This window comes from Ochotona curzoniae, unplaced genomic scaffold, assembly GCF_017591425.1.
Source record: "Ochotona curzoniae isolate NIBS_2020 unplaced genomic scaffold, NIBS_Ocur_1.0 contig_64, whole genome shotgun sequence".
NCBI classification, from domain to species: Eukaryota; Metazoa; Chordata; class Mammalia; order Lagomorpha; family Ochotonidae; genus Ochotona; species Ochotona curzoniae.
This window is the reverse complement of record NW_024466502.1, coordinates 39,825,350-39,848,202: the sequence shown is the minus strand read 5'-3', so window position 1 is coordinate 39,848,202 and position 22,853 is coordinate 39,825,350. Positions and strand designations below refer to the sequence as shown.

The 22,853-nt window shown below is 42.4% G+C and overlaps 1 long non-coding RNA gene across 1 annotated transcript; it reads left to right on the top strand.

Annotated features, from left to right (window-relative positions):
• Window positions 1-920: 920 nt before the first annotated feature.
• On the top strand, window positions 921-21,171 carry LOC121163507. Its single transcript, XR_005884903.1, has 3 exons — window positions 921-1,003; window positions 19,018-19,021; window positions 21,161-21,171. It is a non-coding gene; the product is annotated as an uncharacterized LOC121163507 (long non-coding RNA).
• Window positions 21,172-22,853: the final 1,682 nt, after the last annotated feature.

Here is a 22,853-nt window from a genome sequence, read left to right as displayed (position 1 = left end):
CTTCCACCTTATACAAAAATCAGATCAAAATGGATCAAGGATCTAATTCTTCTCCCAGAAACCAGCAAACTACTAAAGGAAAACATAGGAAGCACTCTAGAACATATAGGCATAGGCAAAGATGTCTTAGAAAACTCAGCAAAAGCACAGGCAGTCAAAGCCAAAATAAACAAATGGCACTACACCAAACTAAGAAGCTTCTGAACAGCAAAGGAAATGATCAACAAAGCAAAGAGTCAACAAAGATAGGGAACGAATATATAAGATATACAAAGAGCTTCAGAAACTCGACAACAGCAAAACAAACAACCCTGTAAAGAAATGGGCAGAGGAAGTGAGCAGGCATTTTTCAAAAGAACAGATTGAAATGGAGAATAGACATGAAATATGCTCAGGCTCTGCAGCGATCAGGGAAATGCAGATAAAAACCACATTGAGGTTCTATTTAACTCTAGTAAGAATGACCTACATACAGAAACCAACTAACAATAACTGCTGCTGAGGATGTATGGAAAAAGGTACTCTACTCAACTGTTGGTGGGAGTACAGATCAGTGCAACCACTATGGAAGTCAGTATGAAGAATGCTCAGACAACTTAAAATTGATCTACCATATGATCTAACCTTCCCTGGGAATATATTCAACTGATACGATATCTGCACACGAGAAAGTAGCCTGCACCCCTATATTTATAGCAACAGTAGTGAAGACATGGAAACAACCCAAATGCCTGTCAAAAAGATGCTTGAATAAAGAAATTGTGGTACATCTATTCAGTGGAATACTATATAACCATCAAAAAGAATGAAACGCTATCATTTTCAACAAAATGATCTGAACTGGAGATTATTGCTTAGTGAAATAAACCAATCCCAAAAGAACAAACACATGTTCCTTCTGATATGACAGCTCTCATGCAAAGTACAAAACAAGTAGATATATAGGTAATCAAGTATATACATATATTCTCATAGATGAACTGTATAATGGAGACTAGCATATGTTGCAGTATGTGTCTTTACTCCTGACTATAAGGAGGACTCCCAATGAAATGAATAAATATACCTTGGCAGTATGACGCTTGATGTTCTACCTTTGCCTATATCTACAATGCCATGGAACATTTAAAAAGCAGAAAGTTAAACTTGTAACTGTTATTAAAAGACTGTAATAATACAAGGAAATGGGGAGGGAGGAAAGAGAGGCAGAGGGAAGAATCCCTATACCTACAAAACTGTGTCTTGAAAAATAATAATAGTAATAAAAGGTAAAAAAAAAATTGTTACTTTTGTTTCACTAATTGCTTTTTGCCTTTAGTGCACCAACTACTTGGTCTGGTTAAGACCAGTTAATTTATTGTGTCCACCCAGGCCCCCATCATTCTATCTCTTTCTTCAATGGTAGACTCTTTGCCAGAGGGTCTAAATTCTTCCAATAGCTTCTCATCAGAGATTCTATCCTTAAAATTTCCCCACACGTGCAATTTATGTCTCAAGTGGAAACAAGACTTTATCCTCTTCACCGCAGGAGAGTCATGGCAGTCACACCAACTGATGAAGTAACTAAGATGTGCAGACAGAAAGTATCACCTAACCCTACTGTCCAATGAGTTTACATGTAGTCACCACATCCTGTGTGTCAGTGACCACAGAGCATGCCAGTAACACAGGAACTACTCAACGTACATCCACAGACAGAACTTAACACACGGATAAAATGCATGGCACCTGCTACGGAAGTTCTAAAGCACCATACACAACAGAAACCATTCTTTAAAAAGCACCAATGACGGAATGGCACAGAGGCTCAACAGGTTAATCCTCTGCATTTTGACTCCACATCCCATGTGGGTGCCAGTTTGTGTCCTGAATGCTCCACTTCCCCATCTAGCTTCCTGCTTGTGGCCTGAAAAAGCATCAGATGATGATCCAAAGCCTTGGAATATAGCACTCATATGGGAGACCTAGAAGAAGCTCCTGGATCCCAGCTTTAGATCAGCTCTACTCTGGCTGTTGAAACCATTTGAGGAGTGAACCAGCAATCAGAAGACCTCCTCTCTGTCTCTCCTCTATGTAAAATCTGCCTTGCAATAAAAATAAATAAATTTTAAAATCCAAGCACCATGAACTCCTGAAGGCCAAATCTGCTAGACAATTGACACACCCAGCTGCCTCGCAGGAGTTCAAGCTGTTGGGCACTTGCTTCCTCCTGAAGTCCCCTCTGCTTCTGACACTTGTTCCCCTGCCTCTCTGACCACACCCTTCTGGGCTCTTCCCAAGATCTTCTACTCCCCTTTAACTCATACCTTAACACATTGACTGGAAAAGATTAAATTAGTACTGTTGATCACCAAGAATTGTGATTTGACATAACCATTTTTATTCTCTTCTCAGATTTTTCTCACACACAAAATGCTTGGATGGTCCACATTTGAGCTCTTTGTCCTAGAAGTTTGTTCATATGTTTTTTTTTTTTCTTTGTGTAAACAGGAAATCCAGGACTGAAAGAGAGGCCATTCACCTAAGGCTACTCAGTGAGTTAAAATCAAAGATCCAGGGCCATTTGTATAGGCCTAACGCCTGGTTCTCAGCTCTGATCTGAGACAATAGGGCTTCTTAAATAACCAGCAAATAAAAATTCCAGAGGAAGTGACAAAATGTCAACAGGCATTGTTCTGGTAATTTCCTTGTTTCTGTTTCAATTTGCTTATTTGTTTGTTCTGTAAGGAAGAAGAAAAAAAATCCATACATAGCTTGTATATTTAGACTCTTTGAAAAGCTGTAGTTTTTATTTAGACAGATTGAACAATGGTATGCTTGAAACAACAAATTAGTCACTGAAGTTATAGCTTATTGACTTGTATTAACACAAGTGTATTTGAATTGCGTTTAAAATATAGGAAACATTACCTAAATGTATTTAGCTTACTGACTTTATCATATATCATGTTCATAGAAATATTAAAAGATAAGTTTCTTTTGGTGCAAAAATTCCTGAAATTCATGTATGGTTTCTCCTAACATGAATTTTCACAAACTTTTGGAAGTCTTTGTATACTTCTGTATTATGTATATATGCATATTATGTACAAATAATACATGTATGACTACTTTATACATAAATATTACGTATGAATATCCATGATATCAACTAACTATGAATCAAAAATATTTGGGAAAAAATTACACCTGTGTGTAAATGTACAGGCATTTTTCCTGTCATTATTTCCTAACAAACACTGTAACAATTACTCACATTTTTATTGTAGTAGGTACCATAAGTATCCTAGAGATGATTTAAAGCATACCAGAAGGGATGGCTGTTTGCCCTAGCACTTTAGACGCCAGCTAAGAAGCCTGTGTCTTACATCAGTGTGCCTGGATCCAATATCTTGCTCAAGCCAGTGACTTTAGCTTCCTGCCCATGCAGTCCCTGTGAGTTAGTAACAATGGTTCAAACAACTGAGTTCCTGTTACTCAGGCAGAAGGCCTGGATTGAGCTCCTGGCTTCTGATTTCAGCTACCAGTGCCAGCTGTTTCAGGTTCAGTAGGCATTTGATGCCAGTTTGAAGGCCTATATTCCATATTCGAGTGTCTGGGTTCAAGTCCCAACTCCAGCTTCTGCTAGCGGGGACTCTGGGAGGCAACAGTTGATGACTCAAGTAACTGGGTTCCTGTTACCCATATGACATCTCCAAACTGAGTTATGGGTTCTTGGCTTTAGCTTGGTCCAGTTCCAGTCAATACAGGCATTTAGGGAATAACCCAGTGAGAGGGAGTTCTCTTTTTATTTAAAGAGAGAGAGATGCTTTAAAAATAAATTAAATATGGAGGATTTCATAGGTTATGCATAAATACCACACCATCTTATAGAAGGGATTTTAGCATCCTCATATTTTTATATCCATAAAAGATAGAGCTCCAGGAACCAACACTCACAGATTTCAGGAGATGACTGTGTATATAACTATGTGATACTATAATAAGGTTGGCTTGTTTTGTTACAAATATCCAGTTTGCGGGCCTAGCGTGATGGCGCAAGTGGTTAACGTCCTCGCCTTGCACGCCCAGGATCCTATATGGGCGTCGGTTCTATCCCGGCAGGCCCGCTTCCCATCCAGTTCCCTGCCTGTGGCCCAGGAAAGCAGTCGAGGACGGCCCAAAGCTTTGGGACCCTGCACCCGCGTGGGAGACCTGGAAGAGGCTCCTGGCTTCGGATCGGCATAGTATCGACCCGTTGCGGCTCACTTGGGGAGTGAATCATCGGACGGAAGATCTTCCTCTCTGTCTCTCCTCTCTGTATATCCGCCTTTCCAATAAAAAAATAATAAAAATAGATCTTTAAAAAAAAAAACCAAATATCCAGTTTGCTTTGTATTGGAAAATCTTAATTTTCAATTTGCTGGTCTTTGTGTAAGTTATATAAGCAAATTATTTGATTATCATTTGAACAGATTTTTTAGTCATCTGGACTGCGAAGGAACAAACACAATGAAAAGGGCTCCCTCGTTTAAAAGTAGGCCTTTGATCAGCACGCAGGCTCAGCAAACGAATCCTCCCCCTGGAGCACTAGTATCCCATGTTGGAACTGGTCCCAGTCCCTCTGCTTCACTTTTGATCCAGCTGCCTGCCTATGCGCTGGGAAAGCAGTGGAGGATGGCTCGAGTCCTCAGGCCACTGCATGTACGGAAGACCTGGAAGAAGCTAACGACTTCGAATCAACTCAGCTCTGGCCATTGCGGCCATTGGGGGAGGGAACCAGCAGATACAAAATTCTCTGTCTCATTTTCTGCTTCTTTCTGTAAATCTGCCTTTGAAAGGAAAAAAAAATCTTAGAAAGAAGTAAGCGTTGTTGAGGCCCTACATGAACTGCTCTTGTCAGACTTGCTACCTCAGTAGTCTTTCCCTTTTCTTCCTCTTCCTCGTTTGTTCCCATCCCCTTGGATGTAGCAGGCAGGCATGCCTTGGAACCTTCCCACAGCCTGTGCCTGACATGTGCCTCACAAAGAAAGCCTCATGACTCATGCCCTCACCTCTCCTGTATCTTTGTTCCTATGTCATCTTCATCCCCCGCCCCAACACACACAGCCGTGCAGAAGGGCAGCCCTACTCTGCTCTAGAATTGAAGTCTGCTCCTCCCTCCCCTAGCGCTCCAGGTCTCCTCCTCTACTTCCCCTGATCCACACTCGAAGGTTCTACAAGGTGTTCATCTTCATGCTGATTATGTGGGTTCTAAGTTTATCGTGAAGTGACTTTAAACTGAGCTGGGGGCTCACTTCCACTCTAGAAGAGGGGGTGACAAACATCCCTACCTGCTTCTTCTCTTTGCAGTGTGTCAGTGAAAAAAGGAAGACAGTCCTCCACGGCAGGCGCAGGACTCCAGCCTGCCAGAGCGAAAGGTCTCCGCGTCTCCAGAGTCGGTGTTTTGGCTCTGACTTGCTCAAGGTTGTGACATCATGGAAGTCACACACTTGCCAGCACCATGGCCTGCTGAGTCACTGCTAACAACCAGATTCACCTTGAGCGTGAAGCGTGGCACAGCTAACAGATATCAAGGGCTTCTAACAAGTTAGGCCTCCCCGGACAGAGCTTCCATTCTCTGGGCAGAAGCAAAGACCACTGGGGCAATTTGCTTTGGTCTCTTCCTCATCAAGTCACACAAACCTACATCTTATTTGCATACTTCATAGAAAAAAATAACAATTAGAAATAACAATATTGGAAAAGAGAAGCCTTTGACCTGGATAATCCCCAACTAATTAATATGGGTAATACAGCTAAATTTAGCTCATCTGCATGAAAAATATTACAGAGCAAAATACCAGGGGACTTCCAAAAGTTTATGTAAAAATCATATCATGAAACAGTATGTGTGGATTTCAATTGTTTACACCAAAATAAACTTAGCCTTTAATTCCATTTCCATGAACTTTTTGAATACATGATATTCAATAAAATGTAGTGAAATATTTGGGGAGATAATACTATAAACCCACTTTCTCTTGGAAAAAATTCCAATAGGTTCACAACAATTTATTAGACATTTTGTAATGAATGAAAAGGGAGTTCAAAAGTTCTTAACCTCCAGCTCAACAAAGTGTCTAGCGATCTGAATGTTGGAAGAAATGGATGTTCTTAAATACCTGTGATGGGAGAGTGAATTGGTACAGAGTTTTAGGGTCAATGTGATGATAGGAACCAGAATATAAACCAGTGATACTCTCTGATATAACAACTGTATTTCTAGAAAAGAATACCACGGTTCTCACAAGTAAGAATAGTCTCTTCATTTCATCATTGTTTATAACTTTTGCCTCTTTTCCTGTTGGGTAATGATCCTTTTTACTTTTTATTTCTTGAAATCTTTAATTATGAGAGCCATCAATCTGTCAACTAAAATGCAAATCAAATTTTATTATCTCAAAAAGCTGAATGGTTAAATTCAGTTAAAAAACAAAAAAGGGGGTCCAGCACCATGGCCTAGTGGCTAAAATCCTTGCCTTGCATTCCTGGAATCCCATATGGGCCGCCAGTTCTAATCCTAGCAGCTCCACTTCCCACCCAGCTTCCTGCTTGTGGCCTGGGAAAGCAGTCGAGGAGGATCCAAAGCCTTGGAACTCTGCACCTGTATGGGAGACCTGGAGGAAGTTCCTGGCTCCTGGCTTCAGATTGGCGCAGCACCGGCCGTTGCGCTCACTTGGGGAGTGAATCATTGGACGGAAGGTCTTCCTTCTGTCTCTCCTCTATGTATATCCGACTTTCCAATAATGAATAAATAAATAAATAAATCTTTTAAAAAATCCAAAAAACAAAAAAGGTTGTTCATTGTTGTTTTGTTTGAAAAGTCAAGAAACCTGAAACTACCTAAATATGCATCAGCAGAGGACTGGTTAAGTGAACATAGTGTAACAAGACAGTGACTTACTAAGCCATTGTCACAAGGTATGAAGTGTGCATACGCATGTAACTGATCTGTAAAGATACTTCCAGTAATACTTTGTTAAGTGTAAACAGCAAATCACAGAATAACAGGCACAGAAGGTTTATATCTGTGGGGCCCTAAAGTGTCTCTAGGGCCCAGCGCAGTAGCCTAGCGGCTGAAGTCCTCGCTATGCATTTGCTAGGATTCCATATGGGCACTGGTTCTAATCCCGGTGGCCCTGCTTCCCATCCAACTTCCTGACTGTGGTCTAGAAAGGCAGTTAAGGACGGCTCAAGGCCTTGGGACCCTGCACCCGTATTGGACACCCAGAAGAAGGTCCTGACTCCTGACTCTTTGATGGAGTAGCTCTGGCCATCATGGCTGCTTGAGGAGTGAATCATCAGATGGAAGATCTTTCTCCCTGTCTCTCCTCCTCTCTGTATATCTGATTTTTCAATAAAAATAAGTAAATCTTTTTTTTTTTATTGTGTCTCTATAAATGTGCCGGAAAAATCCTTTGAAGTCTTCCTGGAGTGTCCCCATTACTACCAGCACCCCTGCTGTCACTGCCTTTTGTACTCTTTCTACCCACTGCACGCAGCAAGCGGGACATCCCAGGTCTCAGGGGAGTGAGGCCACATCGAACAGAGAACAAAAGAATTAATTCTCAGCTTTCTAGTTTCAAAATAGGCTTTTGAAACTCCTGGCAGAGACAAGAGGTTAAACAATAGCTTTGCAAAGAATGAATGTTGATCTAAGAGCCAGAGTTTTCCTGCTTCAGATGACTTAAAAATATCCCTGGACAGACAGAACAGCATGTTGCAGGGGATCAGAGCACTGCTGCTCATGAGCTGAGCCGCAGAGAGCACCTGAGCCCAAAATGATGGGAAACCAGGCACAGTTTGCTGCCTAAGGCTCCAGCCAAAAAGGAAGGTTCCCCTTTGCTGTCACAGCACAGGAATACTGAAGAGGTAGGCCTGGGGCAGCTTCACTGCCTGGGATTGCGGAGTAAGCTCAGGTTCCAAGTATAGAATCAACTGCTCTGGCCCAGCTCGAGGTGACATCTTTTTGAAGCAGCTTCAGCCACCCGCTCCATATCAAATGCTACCAGGAAGATCAGTGGGCACCAGAAACCCAGAGCCATATATGGCACCAGGCACTGATGCGCATGTTGGCAGGTTCAGATCTAGCTGATCAATAGTGGGCCACCTCCACAGGGTCCCCTGCCATCCCAGGGAACCTAGAACAGCAGCAGCAGCAATAACAGCCATTTAGGATGGGAGAGGTGACAGGAAGTTCCTGCAATGACTAAGAAGCCCCCGAATGCCCGAATTTCCCTTAACAATTACTACATGTTCTGCCGCCTTGAGACGTTTATGTTTTAAAAACTTGTAGTTTTTTACTTTTGAATGTGGTGCCCTGAAAATGATCATGCTTGCTGTAGACAGAGATTTGCCTGATTAAAAATAGGAAAATTCAGGAAGATATTTCACCAATTTCACAGGGGACACATATGAAAATAGAAGCAAAAGGATGAGAGTATCGTGGATCTTTAACTCGCATGGCTTTAATTTTTCAACATGATCAATTTTATAATGACTTTTTAAAAAGACCCTGTCCTTAAACAGCTCCAGAGATACAAGGTAGGAGAAACTTGCAGCAGAGCAGATGCGCGATCCAACCGAATGCCCAACAAAGCACAAGGAGACAGGATGATGTCCCTCAGCAGCCAGGTACAGGAGCTCACATGAGCAGATACAGGATCTGCTGAGAGCACCTTCCATTCTTGACTCTGGATATCCCTGAGGACATGATCTAGCAGGAGAAGGTAACTTTTACTTATTTAATTTTTTAGGAAGAAGCTAAAAGTTAAAAACTGAATGTCTGACCTAGACCCAGCAAGAAAAGTAATAGACATTGCGAAATCTAGTTGCATCTACATACTCATGCGAAAGTCTATAAATGTCACTTTTTCTTAAAGTTATTTATTTAGAAGCTCAGAAAGAGAGAGAGAAATTTTCCAACTCTGGCTCATTCCCCAAATGACCACAATAGCCAACACTGGGCAAGTTCAAAGTCAGGAGTTTCATCTAGGTCTCCCAAGAGGGTAACAGGAGCCCAAATGCATGGGCCATCTTCCACTACTTTTCCCAAGTCATTAGAGGGAGCAGGATATTAACTGGAGCCAATATGAAGTGCCAGCCTTACAGCACTATCCATACAGCTGGCTCTTATAAATGTAACTTAAAAGTATATGTATGTGTATATATATATATATTATATACATATATATGTATATATATAATTTTGTGAAAGGGGGTGTGGGACAATGAACAGCTTGTGGGGGCTGGGGGTGCAAGCTTATAGGGAGCCTAGTGGATGGATCTGAGGAGGGTGTGAAGGGACCTGGGGATTCACATCCAGTTAGGCAGAGTGAATCTGGGGATTCCCCACCTGCTTGGTCCTGGACAATGTGGGAGAGGGGAGGGGAGAGCCCTAGGTTAGCATGTTGGCCTGATATGTTGGTGGACCAGGCTTAGGGAAAATCCCAGGCCAGCACATGTGCCTGGAGCTTGTGACCCTAGCAGGCAGGCAGTACTGCAGGCCAGCACATCACCCCACCAGAAGATTGGGCTTCAGAAGGTTGGACTGGGATACACACACACTCCTGCGCACAGGGACTGTCGATTATTCAGGGGAAAGGACAATGGGATGTGGGGGAGAACCACTGAGGGAGTATGTTGCAGGTGAGGAAAGACTTTGAGGGACTTCCATCGGCAAGGCCACTGTCCTTGCGCATAAGTGAAGGAGCTAAGACACAGCAGTTTGAGGGGGCATGAGGGTCAGACACATGGGAAACCTGAGCTGGGCTAGTCAGCATAGATCACCACCCAACCACCACTCACCAGCGCCCACTAAAGCTAGGGCTGGGGACCTACCTTGCATGGCTAAATCATAGTACCCACCAGTGAGAATCAGAACAGGTGATGGATAATGTTAGGCTGGGCCATGACACTAACCAGCACATGAGCCCTCTGACACTCATGAGTACTGGGTTTGGGAACAGGGCAGGCTGGTCTACGCTTCAGCACCTGCAGGTGCACCCAAGAATAGGCCAGACCACAACATCTACCAGATCATACAACGGTCAGGACAGAGGGTGCAGGCTATGCTGGGTAAGGGCCTAGCACCCACCGCCACATACAAGATCTGGGACTGGGAGTGGGCCTGGTGGGGTAACTTAGGAAACTCCCCTAGTGGATCATAGCTCCTGCTGGTGAGCACACGTGGTCCAGGCCTGGATATTGGTCAGGACAGGCAAGGTAGCTTCATTCATCAGCAAGTGTGTGAGTCAGTTCTGGAGGGAGGTGGTCTGACCATAGGAGGGCCAACCTTAGCCCACTAGCATGTGAAGCAGCCAGGCTGTTGCGCAGGTCATGCAAGGCTATACTAACACCATCTGATTTGCATGAGCAAAACATGGGAGCGGAATGGACAAGGTTAGGCTGCAGCACCCACCAGATTTGGGATTGGGGGCAGGTGGGACAGGCCAGGATATAGCATCCAATGGCAAAGGCCATGACAAGAGGGTATGCCAAGCTGTAGCTGGGAATAGGAATGGTTGGGGAGCTAAGGGGATGCCCTGGCTGGGTGGTAGTTTCCATTGGTGGATGCAAGAGCCGAAATGGGGATGTCTATCTGGCCTGGGTATGACTGCAGTATTGCTCAGCATGGTGTATACAAGGCTACAACAACTTTTGGCCTACATGTGAACTGGGTTAAGGGGAGAGACAGGCTGGGTTAATCAACTGTATCCCCTGATTCAGTCAAGAGCCAGAGTAGGTACAGCCTGGTTGAGCTTTGCTACAGCTTAAGCTGGCAAGTACTGGGATTGGAGGCAAGTCCTGTCAAGCTAGACTGCAGAACCACCTAAAGAGTGCAAGATCCAGGGTTGAGAGTAGGCCCAGTCAGGAAGCTGTGGGCACCTCTCTGATGGGTTACAACTCCCACTGGTGAGCATGAGAACCAGGACTGGGGGCAGGTCTGACTAGATAGGCAGTGATACCCCCAGCATGAGTATGAGCTGGATAGTGTGGTCAGTTGGGTTGAGCTAGGCTTCAAAGCCTATTGATATATACAAGAGCTGAATGGGAAGAACAGACTGAGCCAGTCTGCTGCACATATTGGCAAGTACAGGAACCACGGTTGGGAGCAGAGTAGTGGGGATTAGGGAGGGTGCTCCAACTAGACTATAGCTCCTATTAGTGTTCATGAAGGCTGAGTATGTGGGCAGGGTTGGGTTGGGCCACCACATCCAATGGTTTATGTAAGAGACAGGGCTGGAGACAGAACCAACCTAGCAATTGCAACTGCCAGTGGGTGTTTAGGCTGATGTGGATGACAGATTGAACTGATCCTGTATTGGCAAAAACATATGAATTAGGTCTAGGATCACCTCAGATGAGGGATCTTTGGGGATTCCCCCCAACTCAATTGCTGGATTCAGAACTCTAACCATGGTGAGAATCGCAGGATCAGTAGTATGACCATGGAGTGCATGTGTCAGAACCTGGCCTCTTCAATGGGTATGAGGTGGATTGCATACCCAGATGCACATGGAGGATAAGGCAGTCCACTGCAGACTGCAGAGGACATGTGGTACCATCATAGAGGAAGGAGGGCAGAACAAATTGGTCAACTACCTCAGCCAAGCAACGACAGCTAATATCTGGGAGAATAGAGACCCTGTGTGGACTGTGTCAGCAAATCAACCTTGGAAGGATTTCTACATCCTTGGGTCAGTGAGATTGACAGCATTTTAGAACAATCAAAACCACTTAAGTGGAACCTCAAAGCATGCGCCACATCAGGGACTCTGGGATGACACCGGGTGGCCAAACCCCATCCCTGAGTCCTGAGGCAGTTAGGAGGCTGAGTGTGGCTTCTCCCCTTATCTCCTCCCATTCACCCAGTTACAGGAAGAAGAAAAAGAATATTTGGAAGCAATGGTCTCACCCTCTTTTCCCTAATCCTCCACCCTTCCCACCCTAATCAGCTATGTAAACATCATCAAAAATAAAACTTATTAAAAAAATATGATTGAACCTAGCTTTGCACATTAATGCCCATGAACAGTATCTGTTTTGATTCATTTCCTGTCGCTGTCACGAAAGACTTGAGACTGGATAATTCATTAAGGCTAGAAATATACTTGGTTCACAGTTCTGAAGGCTTTGGAAGGCCAGGATCCAGCCAGGGTTTTTTGTTGTGTCATAACTCGGTGGGACAGTAGAAGGGTCCCCTTATATGAGATAACCGACCTACTCCAGTGAGAATTTACTCACTCCTAAGACAAAGGCATTAATCTGCTTAAAGGATTCAATCACCTCTCCACACCTCCACTATGGCAGTGTGATTTCAACATGAGTTTTCGTGGGGACAAACTGTTCAAATCATAGTAGTATCCTTGAAAAACTTGCTGGTCAACATGTGAGTCACCTGGGTGTTCATGTGAGATCAGAAGGAATTTCTTTGGGCACAGTTATTTCTGTAGTTAATCCCTCTGCAGAAGCTGAATGGAGAGACCACTGATAAAACCCGCAAGTCAGGAATGACTATGGTTTTATCACAATTATTACTGTTATTGTCATCAATATTATTTTTGGTAGATTTGGGGAAGAATTAAAAAAAAAAAAAGGAAAAATGCCATTAAAATCAGATTCAGATACCTGGGGGAAGAGAATTCCAAGCAGAGGGAAGAACAAAACTGAAAGGCAATGAGGGCTGGCTTCTTGGCTTTTGGCTAAGATCAAGTGTGAAAGCCAATGTGGGAGCCTGAGGTGTTTGAGAACAGCAAGAAGCTGCAGGTGCTGGGAGCAGTAGTTAGGTAGCTGATGCCACAGGGCGCCTGGGCAGAACCATTCTAAGGCTCTGTGACAACTTGTTTTGCCCTGAATTAGATACCCTGAATTAGGAGGAAGTGGGAGGGCTGTGCAAAAATGATTCTGAATTACTATCATCACTAGGATGTTAGGATTTGAGGGGTCTGTGGTTAGACAGGGACAGAAACGTGGGACCTTGGTAGAAAGCTAGTGCTGCACACATGATATGTAAGGCAAAGAACTTGTGTCACTATACAGTTGACGTACGCCACCATCAGTGTGTCTTTATTAGGCGTTTAAGGACCAGCTTTAGTGTTAAGCATAACTTAATATTTAAAAAAAATAAAAACAGAACGGTGGGTGATGAGCACACAGCCTATTGTGCTCTATCCAGTGTTAATAAGATAACACACAATCAAGCGGAAAATCCAGCAAGATGATAGTTAAGGCCACATAGGAAAAAAGAATGAGGAAGCGAACAATCAGGTTTCAATGACTGAAGAGGGGTCTGGTTTTAGCAATCAACTATGTGAGAATAGTAAAACAGAATATAGAGGCACCACCTCACACTGAGTCACCTAAGTCATTTTAAATCAATATATTATAGCTACAATTTTATTGTAAAAACATTGAGTTTCTCTAGAGATGGGGGAATAGCTCCCCATGTATTATGAAGAACATTGTAGAATAGGACACTGAAATAGGTAACACACATGGCACGTGCTCTGACCTTGGAGACTTTCATGCGAACACTGGACTGACCTCTCTTGGAACGGATGGAGCTGACAGAATCTGCCTGTGTGGGAATTCCATTAAAAAAAAAAATTCACAGAGCATGTAATTAAAACTACATAACCTATTTTCTTACAATTCTGGAGGTAAAAAAAGCCAGAAGTTTTGGTTTCTCCTGAGATCTCTCCTAGGTTTGCAGGTGAGCCACCTGCTCCTGGCATTGTCATGTGGCTTTCTGCTGTGTGTACTTGCTTCAGTGATACCTCGGGACAGCCAGATCTTCTCTTTTCAAGGATACCAGTCAACAGAACCCATTGTAACAGCCTATTTCAACTTCATCACCTCTGTAAAGGCTCCAACTGCAAATTCTGCAGTAGCATTCTGGACAACTAGAGACAAAGAGCTTCCACATATGCAGTTTGTGGCACATAATTCAGCCCACAACACAATGATTCTATGTGTTTTTCAGAATCACAAGATCAATGTCCACAGATGGATTAATATTAACAGAGTGGGAGAGCAGATGAAATTTAATGCACTAAAATACAATGAAAAGGGAAAATGCTCAGTAGTAAGTTACAGAGAAGTACTTCCCCAAAGAGTTAAATCATTGTCAAATCATTTCAAGCCAGTGGTAAGCTGGGTTAATTGTCAAATACTTCAGCAAGATCTGGAGGGGGAGTTAACAGCAGTTATTATCTCAAAAAGAACACATTTCTTTTGAATGCTATTATGTTTGAAAAGTGCAAGAAAGGTTTCCAAGGAGAGTCCCTTTTGTGCAAGGATGCAAATTGAACTAAGTGGTGTGTATCATTGCTGGGGGGTACAAATGTGGGGAAAGGCAGAAAAATCCAAAGTCTGCATGTTCTGTTAAGGAAAATTTTCTTGGACTGGAAGAGGTGAGATCACTTCTGAAGATGAGGCACATAGGGATTTGAAAAATAGAGATAATAAGAAAGAATAGCAGGTTTTAGATGCTGCTGTAGGTTCCCTGCTGTGTATGGCTTACAGATCCAAATATAGTTGTGTTTTAAGTTTCTAAAACATTCATTTTGCGAGAAAATCCTTCTCTACAGATATCTTTGGCCTTCATGAAACCTAGGGAAAGGAATAGCAGTAACCACGCGGATCTGTTTAAAAGCAAATGATTTGCACCACGGATTCCTTGCTATTTGGATTTTCTGAGTATAAAGAACAAGATCGATGGGGAAAGAAGAGCAGAATAAAACATCAAAACAGGAAAAGAAAAAGGAAACAAATCAAAAAAAGCAATACAAATCTCTACCATGCCTGATTTTTGACTCTCCTAAGTTACTATTTTGTTTTCCAGCATTAAACCCCAGCAGAGACTGAGAACTTCCAGCCCAGCTATTTATGCACTATTACTAGGGTTTCTCCTGAGGCTGGTATTCAAATTGTATGACTGAATCAAAGATTTACAGAATGCTTTTACTTTAAAAAAAATGAACCCATTAGACATCTTCCTTAATTACATTTATGAATGTACCTAGAGTCTAATACCATTCTGGATGTATCTAGGTCACGCATCTAATGTCTCTGAAGTGTTTAGGTGGCTCTGTGATAAGAATTTCATAAATAGTTATGTGCTAAGCTATCACGTTATTCATCAGGGAAGCATGCTCTCCAACTAAAGTTGTTTCAGAGAAATCATCTGTGAACTCCCAGCTTTTTAACACCCCCTGGAGCCCAGACTACCTTGACTCCCAGTTCCAAAACTCTGTCTCACCTACAAACTGTCTGAGGTTGCAGAAAGTTCAATGGCAGCACCTCTGCTGACTCCATCATTATTTTCTGCATTCCAGGTATTTTGCTCTAATGGCATCCTCCAAAGTCTAATCTAGCTGAGTCTCATAAGGACCTCGTCATGAACAACCACATAAACTAAAAGCTCACCCATGATTGTGTCTACCTTGCAGATGATCTTCTGATAATAATATACATCTGCATGGCTCAAGTCAAATTTAGTACCTTCGTAAAATGAAAAGTTTAGCAGTAGGAATGGCCAGGACTAAGTGAGAGTGATGTTGGCCAAAAGTCTGTCTCCTATTGCCTCTGCCTGTCTCTTCTCTCTCTCCTCTGCCTCCTTTTACATATTTCGCATCTTACCTATTTTAATCTAGGCTCTACTACATCAGGGTATTGGGCCCTAAAGATGAAAAGATGAATAAAGTAAAACAACAGTGATAACCTGCTGCAAACAGAGCGAACTTCTCTATGAACAAACCCTGCTAGAGCTTTCTGCATGCAAGGCTGCAGTCAGCCAATACCTGAAGCCCTCTGATGCAGGTGTTGTTCTTAACAAGTTAAGCTGTTGAAGGGCATTAGGAAAAGACATCAGCAACCAGAGAAGGACCAAGCCAGGTCAGTGCCATGTGTCTGGGAATGAGAGCGGTAGGGTTGACACTGCATTGATGACAGCTGTAGCAAGGATGATCAATGATGAATTGATAAGGGATCCCTAGTAGACAAGCCCAGAGCCTGAGGCCAGCACACAAACCTAAGGTAATTGGCTGTGTTCTCTTCTCCTCCCTCTGGGCATGCAGCTGAGGTCAGTGTTTAGTTAGTAAACAAAAGACTCATTGGTAAGTGAAGTCTACAAGAAATATAGTTCCCCAAATAAATAAAAGCCACTGGTACAGGTATTGAGTCCATCAGAATCCACAGACAGAGGAGTCCTCTGGCTGCTCCACTTTCAAAAATCTCTTTTTTCTCTTCTCATTATGTATTGCCTCTCTTTAAACCCTGTGCTGTGCTGGTTTCAGCATAATTCAACATGGGAAACATACATACTGGTAGTGGAGACCAGAGACATTGAGTGGAAGATTAGGGAGAGAAGGTGAACAGATATTATGGGATGTCAGTGAGCAATAACGGGCCACTAGGGCATCATCTCGCTGAAGATGCTCTGAATGATTAAACAGAATGGGCCTTAGAATTATCCCTCTGAAAAAAATCCACCAACTCCAGCCTCCTATTAATCGGTGGTTGCCCCGGGGGATATTATCTTTCTCTGTGTTAATTCTATGTCAATTTGGCTACCACGTCAAGCAGCAGCTTCCTGTGGATTCAGAGAAATTCCCAAGGCAGTCAAGCACAGAGACACTTCAGAGAGGACATGAAGCGGAGAATGGGAAAGGCCTCTGAGATTCTTCCCATGTGTGCCAACCAGCTGTGACCCAGTACACTGCAAGTATTTGCCACCGAGAGTACCCAGGGACTCCTTGTTTGATCCTTAGGGGGAGGAGAGGAGACTTCCTAGAGGAAGTAAGTCCCCAGTTATATTTTAAAGAAAGAAGGAGTAGGCAAAGGAGAAAAGGCAGCACTAACACATAGAGGAGCTGGAGCAGAAGAGGATGCCAGCACATTTAAGAAGTGCCAAGTGTTTAGGTGGGATAATGTGAGGGAATAGAGAGAAAGAGAGAAATCCAAGAGGGACTTAGGAGCTAGACTAATACAACTTGCTAAGAACAGATGGCATTTCAGTGGGAGTACTAGGGAGAAAGAAGTTTCTGGTTAGGGTGTCCAAGTCGATGGATATAGGAAGGATAGATAACTCATATATGGGATGAGGAACTGAATGATTTTGGTTTTGCACATGAAATGTCTGAGATGCCTGCTGAAAAGGTGGACAAATATTTGATGACTAAAGGTCTAAAACATGAAACCAACACACTCCCCTCTTTTGTTAAATTTATCAAAGCATTCTGAGTTTATTTCAGCAATTAAGTGCATCTAACCATATGTCAAGTATTCTTGAGCTTGGGTGAAATATGAGTCTAGAAATAGAAACTTGCATAAATCTACCCTAAGACTTGGTCAACGATGTGGTGAAGGTAAGATCACTGCAAGACTATGTGGCATAAGGACAGAAGAGAGTTGGGGATGGTGCCTCTGTATTTAACTGATGGCAGGGAAAGAGAACTCTATGATGCATAGTGGGATCCAATAGTGATAGAACTAGAAGAAAAACCTTCAGAAATCAAGTAAAATTAAAACCAATAGAACAAACAAGGTCAAGGATAGAGGTCAGCAGCATCAGTTACTATACAAAGGTGAAACAAAATAACAGTGCAAAACACCTCTCAGATTTAGCAACAGTGAATTTATCAGTGACCACTGCAGTGTTAGAAGTGGCTATTAATGCATCACACCAGGATCCACACTGAGTGCTGTCCTTGAACCTGCAAAGCAATTCTGCAAGCACAACAATAAATCTTAAATCTTATTTATTGGAAAGTCAGATATACAGAGAGGAGGAGAGACAGAGAGGAAGAGCGTCCGTCCAATGATTCACTCCCCAAGTGAGCGCAATGGCCAATGCTATGCCGATCCGAAGCCAGGATCCAGGAACTTCTTCCGGGTATCCCACATGGGTGCAGGGTCCCAAGGCTTTGGGCTGTCCTTCACTGCTTTCCCAGGCCATAAGCAGGGAGCTGGATGCAAAGTGGAGGTGCTGGGATTAGAACCAGCGGCCATATGGGATCCTGGGCGTTCAAGGCAAGGACTTTAGCCGCTAGGCCACGCCACCAGGCCCAACAAAAATGAATCTTAAAAAAAGAAATTAGGAGAATCAAGATGGCAGAATAGGGTAAGGACATGTTTAAACAGATTGAGACACATTAGCCAGTTTGAAGCAGCTCTCTGTTTCCAGGAAATAGGAGAGGACAGAACAACAGCAGATGGATACCTGGAGACTGACAGACACAGGAAATTGGCGGACACAATGGTGTGGTGATGCAGTGACTGATACCCCAGAGACATTCAGCAAGTGGCAATCTGAATTGCACAGGCAGCTAGAACTACACCAGCAACAAGGTGGGGAGAGATTTTCACTGGGAGTTCAGGAGGTGAACCCAGAAATAGAACTGCCCATCCTGTTGGTCTGTTTGACTTGACCAGGAGCAGAACAGAGTGGCAGGTCCCAGACAGGCAGTGAGGGAACCGAGTGGATTTCGCAATCCAGTCAGCCCCCCTAGAGTCATATCAGGTGCCATTTTGTTTAAAGAGGTGAAGGCCACAGGAGAGTACTTAACGTACATGTACTGAGTTGGGAGTGATCTCATTTCTGACTCAGTGAACTGCAACAATGTGACATCCTACAGGTTCCACTTAATATAGGTCCAGATAGCCCTCAGACTTGATGGTCAGCAGATCAAGAACTTTAGTAGTGACACATCAGGTGCCATTTCTTACTGCAGGGACAACAATGAGCTGTGCCTGTGCAAGAACTCACTGAGCTCAGTGCACTGCACTGGTCCCATAGGAAAATAATATGAACTATGGCGATGTATGGGTCAAAATAGTTCCGTGTGGCCCTCAGGCCTAATGGCCAACAGGTTCCAGCAACATCAGCACCACCAACAACCTAGCTATATAGGACACCTGGTGTCTCCCTAACCCTGGAACCTGCTTCAACCAGAACTGGGAAAAAAGGTTGTACAGACAATGGTGCAGCCTCAGCAGGGTATCACAAAAGGTAGAGACTGGCGAGCCATGAGCTGGGGTTATGGAGACCATGGTGGAAATCTAACATAAGAACCCAGACCTGGAACTCACTGGAGGTTGTGGCACAAGTGACTGCAAACAAAAAACTGTGTGCCAACTGCAATAAGTAAAATTGCATTGTAGACCTGTGGGTGACAGAACTTAGAAACCTGCCCTAGAGAGCAAAATCAGCTAACAAGAAGTGCAATGATCAAGACCAAAAGAAGAGACAAAGGCACAATGAATAATACAGAAGATTCCGCTGCTGATATATCAGAAATGAAGAATACAGTGGAGCAAATAAAAAGTACAGTGCAGTTTGCAAAATAAAATGAAGGAGAAAAAGAATCTCAAAATTAGAAGATATTTCCTGTCACCAGGGGGAAACAAACAAAAAGCTGGAAGCAGAGCTGGATCATGCTAAAAAAAAGTATTCAAGAATTGAAAGACACTATTAAAAGGCCAAACATAAGAGTTATGGGAATTCTGGAGAGTTCAGAAAGAGAAGCTTGGCTTACAAATGTATTTAATGAAATACTAAAGGAAAACTTCCCTAATCTGGAGAAAGAATTGGGAACAAGATCCAGGAGGGGCACAGATCTTCCAACAGGGTTGACCAAAAGCAATCTTCACCAAGACACATGATAATCAAGCTCTCTTAAATCGACCATAAGGAAAAGATCCTTAAATGTGCATGTGAAAAAATCAATTGACATATAAAAGGATGCAAATTAAACTCACATGGGGATCTCTCACAGGAAACTCTACAGGCCAGAGGAGAATGAAGTGACATATTCCAGATTCTTAAAAAAAAAAAAAAAAAAAAATGTCGACTCAGGATAACATACCCTGCAAAACTTTCCTTTGTCTTTGAAAATGAAATAAAATTCTTCCACAGTAAAGAAAAGTTAACAGAATATGCCTCTTCCAAACCTGTCCTACAAATCATACTTCAAGATGTTCTCTTGACAGAAAAAAGGAATAGCGCCCACTAAAACCAAAGTCAAATGGGAAGAACATTAAAATAATGTTCTTAAAATAATAACAGAAGACTAAATCAATGAACAACCCATTGCTAAAATGACAGGACCAAATTACCACCCATACATTATTAACCCTGAATGTAAATGGCTTAAGCTCAATCAAACGTCATAGATTAGTAAATGGGATTAAAAAAAACCCATCTAATTATTGCCTACAGGAAAGACATTTCAGCAACAAAGATCAGTGGAAACTATATCTCGTGGATTTTGATTGTTTTTGTAAGTTTCATCTCTTCAAAACGCTTTCTTCTGATCAAATTCTTCAATGACTCATAGATCATAAAGCGCATCATATGCTTCAAGAAGGGTCTGGATTTTCTTTCTCATTTCTTCAGTGACACATTAGTCATTCAGTAGCATATCATTTAACTTCATTGTGTTGTTAATTTCTTTTTTTCCTTCCCATTGTTGATTTTGCATTGTGCCTTTTCATTTAAGGGGATGTATAATGGAGACTATGTAATGGAGACTGTCATATTCAGATGTGAGGATACAATGCAGTATGCATCTGTACTTCCAGACAAAGATGGACTCCCAATGAAATTGTTTACTATATCTTGACAACAAGATGCTGGACTCTCTGTCACTGTCCATGTCCACAATGATGGACATATGACTGTGTATGAAGAACTATACTTTAGTAACAATATAGGGGAACTCAGTAAGGGGAGAAGGGAACGGGGGAGCGGATAAGGGAAACACCAGGGCCTATGGAACTGTATTGTAAAATGATACTAATAAAAAGAAGTAAAAAAAAAAAAAAGAAATTTAAAAAGAGGGTTTGTATATAAAACTTCTGTTATATATAAGAATATATTCATATATGATATATTAATTATACCAGAGCAATTAGCTATCAAGATGTCATATTTATTACTGATCAAAACTAACCTGAAGATCAGCAAGTCCACATATGTTTTTAGCTATGCTCTCCAGTGAAACAAGCCAGTATCAAAAGAACAAACATCATGTTCTGTCTGATGTAAGACAACCTTTGTACAAAATACAAAATTATAGATATATATGTAAACTGTATCCATCTAAAGGAACTATATAATGGATACTAGCATATAGAGAAGTGAAGATACATTGCAGTACATGTTTCTACTCCCAAATAAAAGATGAAACTGTTAAATATATCTTGACAATAGGAATCTGGACTTTTTACCATTGTGTATACCTACAATGACATGATACACTTAAATAGCAGAATGATGGACTTGTGACTGTTGGACTGTTGTTGAAGGACTATAGTGTTGTAATAATATGGGGGAAATCAGTTGGGGGAAGGACAATGGGAAAGGTGGAAGGGAAAAAAGAAAGAAAGAAAAAGAAAAAACATAGCTTGCAGGATGCAATTCTACCCCTGAATAAAAGAGAGCCCGCAATGAAACAAATACACATTGACAGTCTGATACTTGATTTTCTACCTTTACCTTATACCTACAATGCCATTAAATAGTAGAATGTTGAACTTGTGACTGTGGCTAAAAGACTATATACTAGTATAATCATATGGAGGAAAACACTATGGGGGTGAGAATGGGGATGGAGGAATGGAAGGTGGACAAGGGAATCCTGATACCTAGAAAACCGAATAACAATTAAAAATATAGAAAGAAAGAAAGAAAGAAAGACAGAAAGAAAGAAAGAAAGAAAGAAAGAAAGAAAGAAAGAAAGAAAGAAAAAGAGAGAGAGAAAGAAAGAAAGAAAGAAAGAAAGAAAGAAAGAAAGAAAGAAAGAAAGAAAGAAAGAAAGAAAGCTGTAAAGAAATGAACAAACCAAAGAGCTCACTGAGTGGAGGAGTGGGGGATGTGTTCTCCCAGCTGGCAAACTGATTTCCCCAAGAGAGGCAGAAGCATGAGCCCCTTCCTCCAAACCTGAAAATCAGATCAATCAGTGTTAGTGGAAGTCCCTGGGGAGCAGAGCTGCAGAGCAAGCAGGTTCTGAAACCAAGAACCTTCACATGGATCCATGAGGAAAGGGGTGTGACTGTCCCTTCTGCAGATCAAGACCCTCCTTTCCAGAACCAGATGAAGTCATCTGCAGAGACAGGGGAGAAACAGAAAAACACAGCTAGGAATATAACAAAGGAGAGATACAGGAAAAGTCCTGATAACATTCAACTCCTGCAGATCCAGTTCTTCCCTCCTATCAAAATTTTTCCACTTTGCTCTATTGCATAAAAACTGAAAGAAAAACAAGAAGCTCGGGTCTTGGCCTGGTAACATCTGATGGTTATATTTTCAATGTATTTTCCCCCTTAGCAATCACAGAGGTGGACACTTATCAGACCATAGTATTGTATATTGAAGACTCTCTTGGTCTGGGGTCCCACAGAAAGCAGAAGCTGAAACCAAACTTCAAGTACTTTCTGAGGAGTGTGACTCAGGATAGAGGAGTGAGTGACAGGGAAGTGAAGCCAAGATGGGAGGAGAGCTACTATCAGATGCAGTGCTGCTTTCCTATCCCTGCTCCTGGGACCACTGAATTGCCTAATAAAATTGCAGGATTTCCAACTGGGGGAAAGTGTAAGGAAAGCATCTATTCATAGGCTCCAACCCCCTATCCTTGAAACTTTCTGCCCAACTTGGGTTCCCTTCAGATCTCTGCCTCCATATCAACCCAGAAGCCCATTTCTGGAATGTTTGAAAATGGCATGGGCAGAGGTACACACTATCTGGTTGTGTCTTTAGGAAATAGGGACCTGCACTGAATTGAGATGGAAGGAGCTGAAACCAGAGACATATGACACTTGGAAGATCTGAA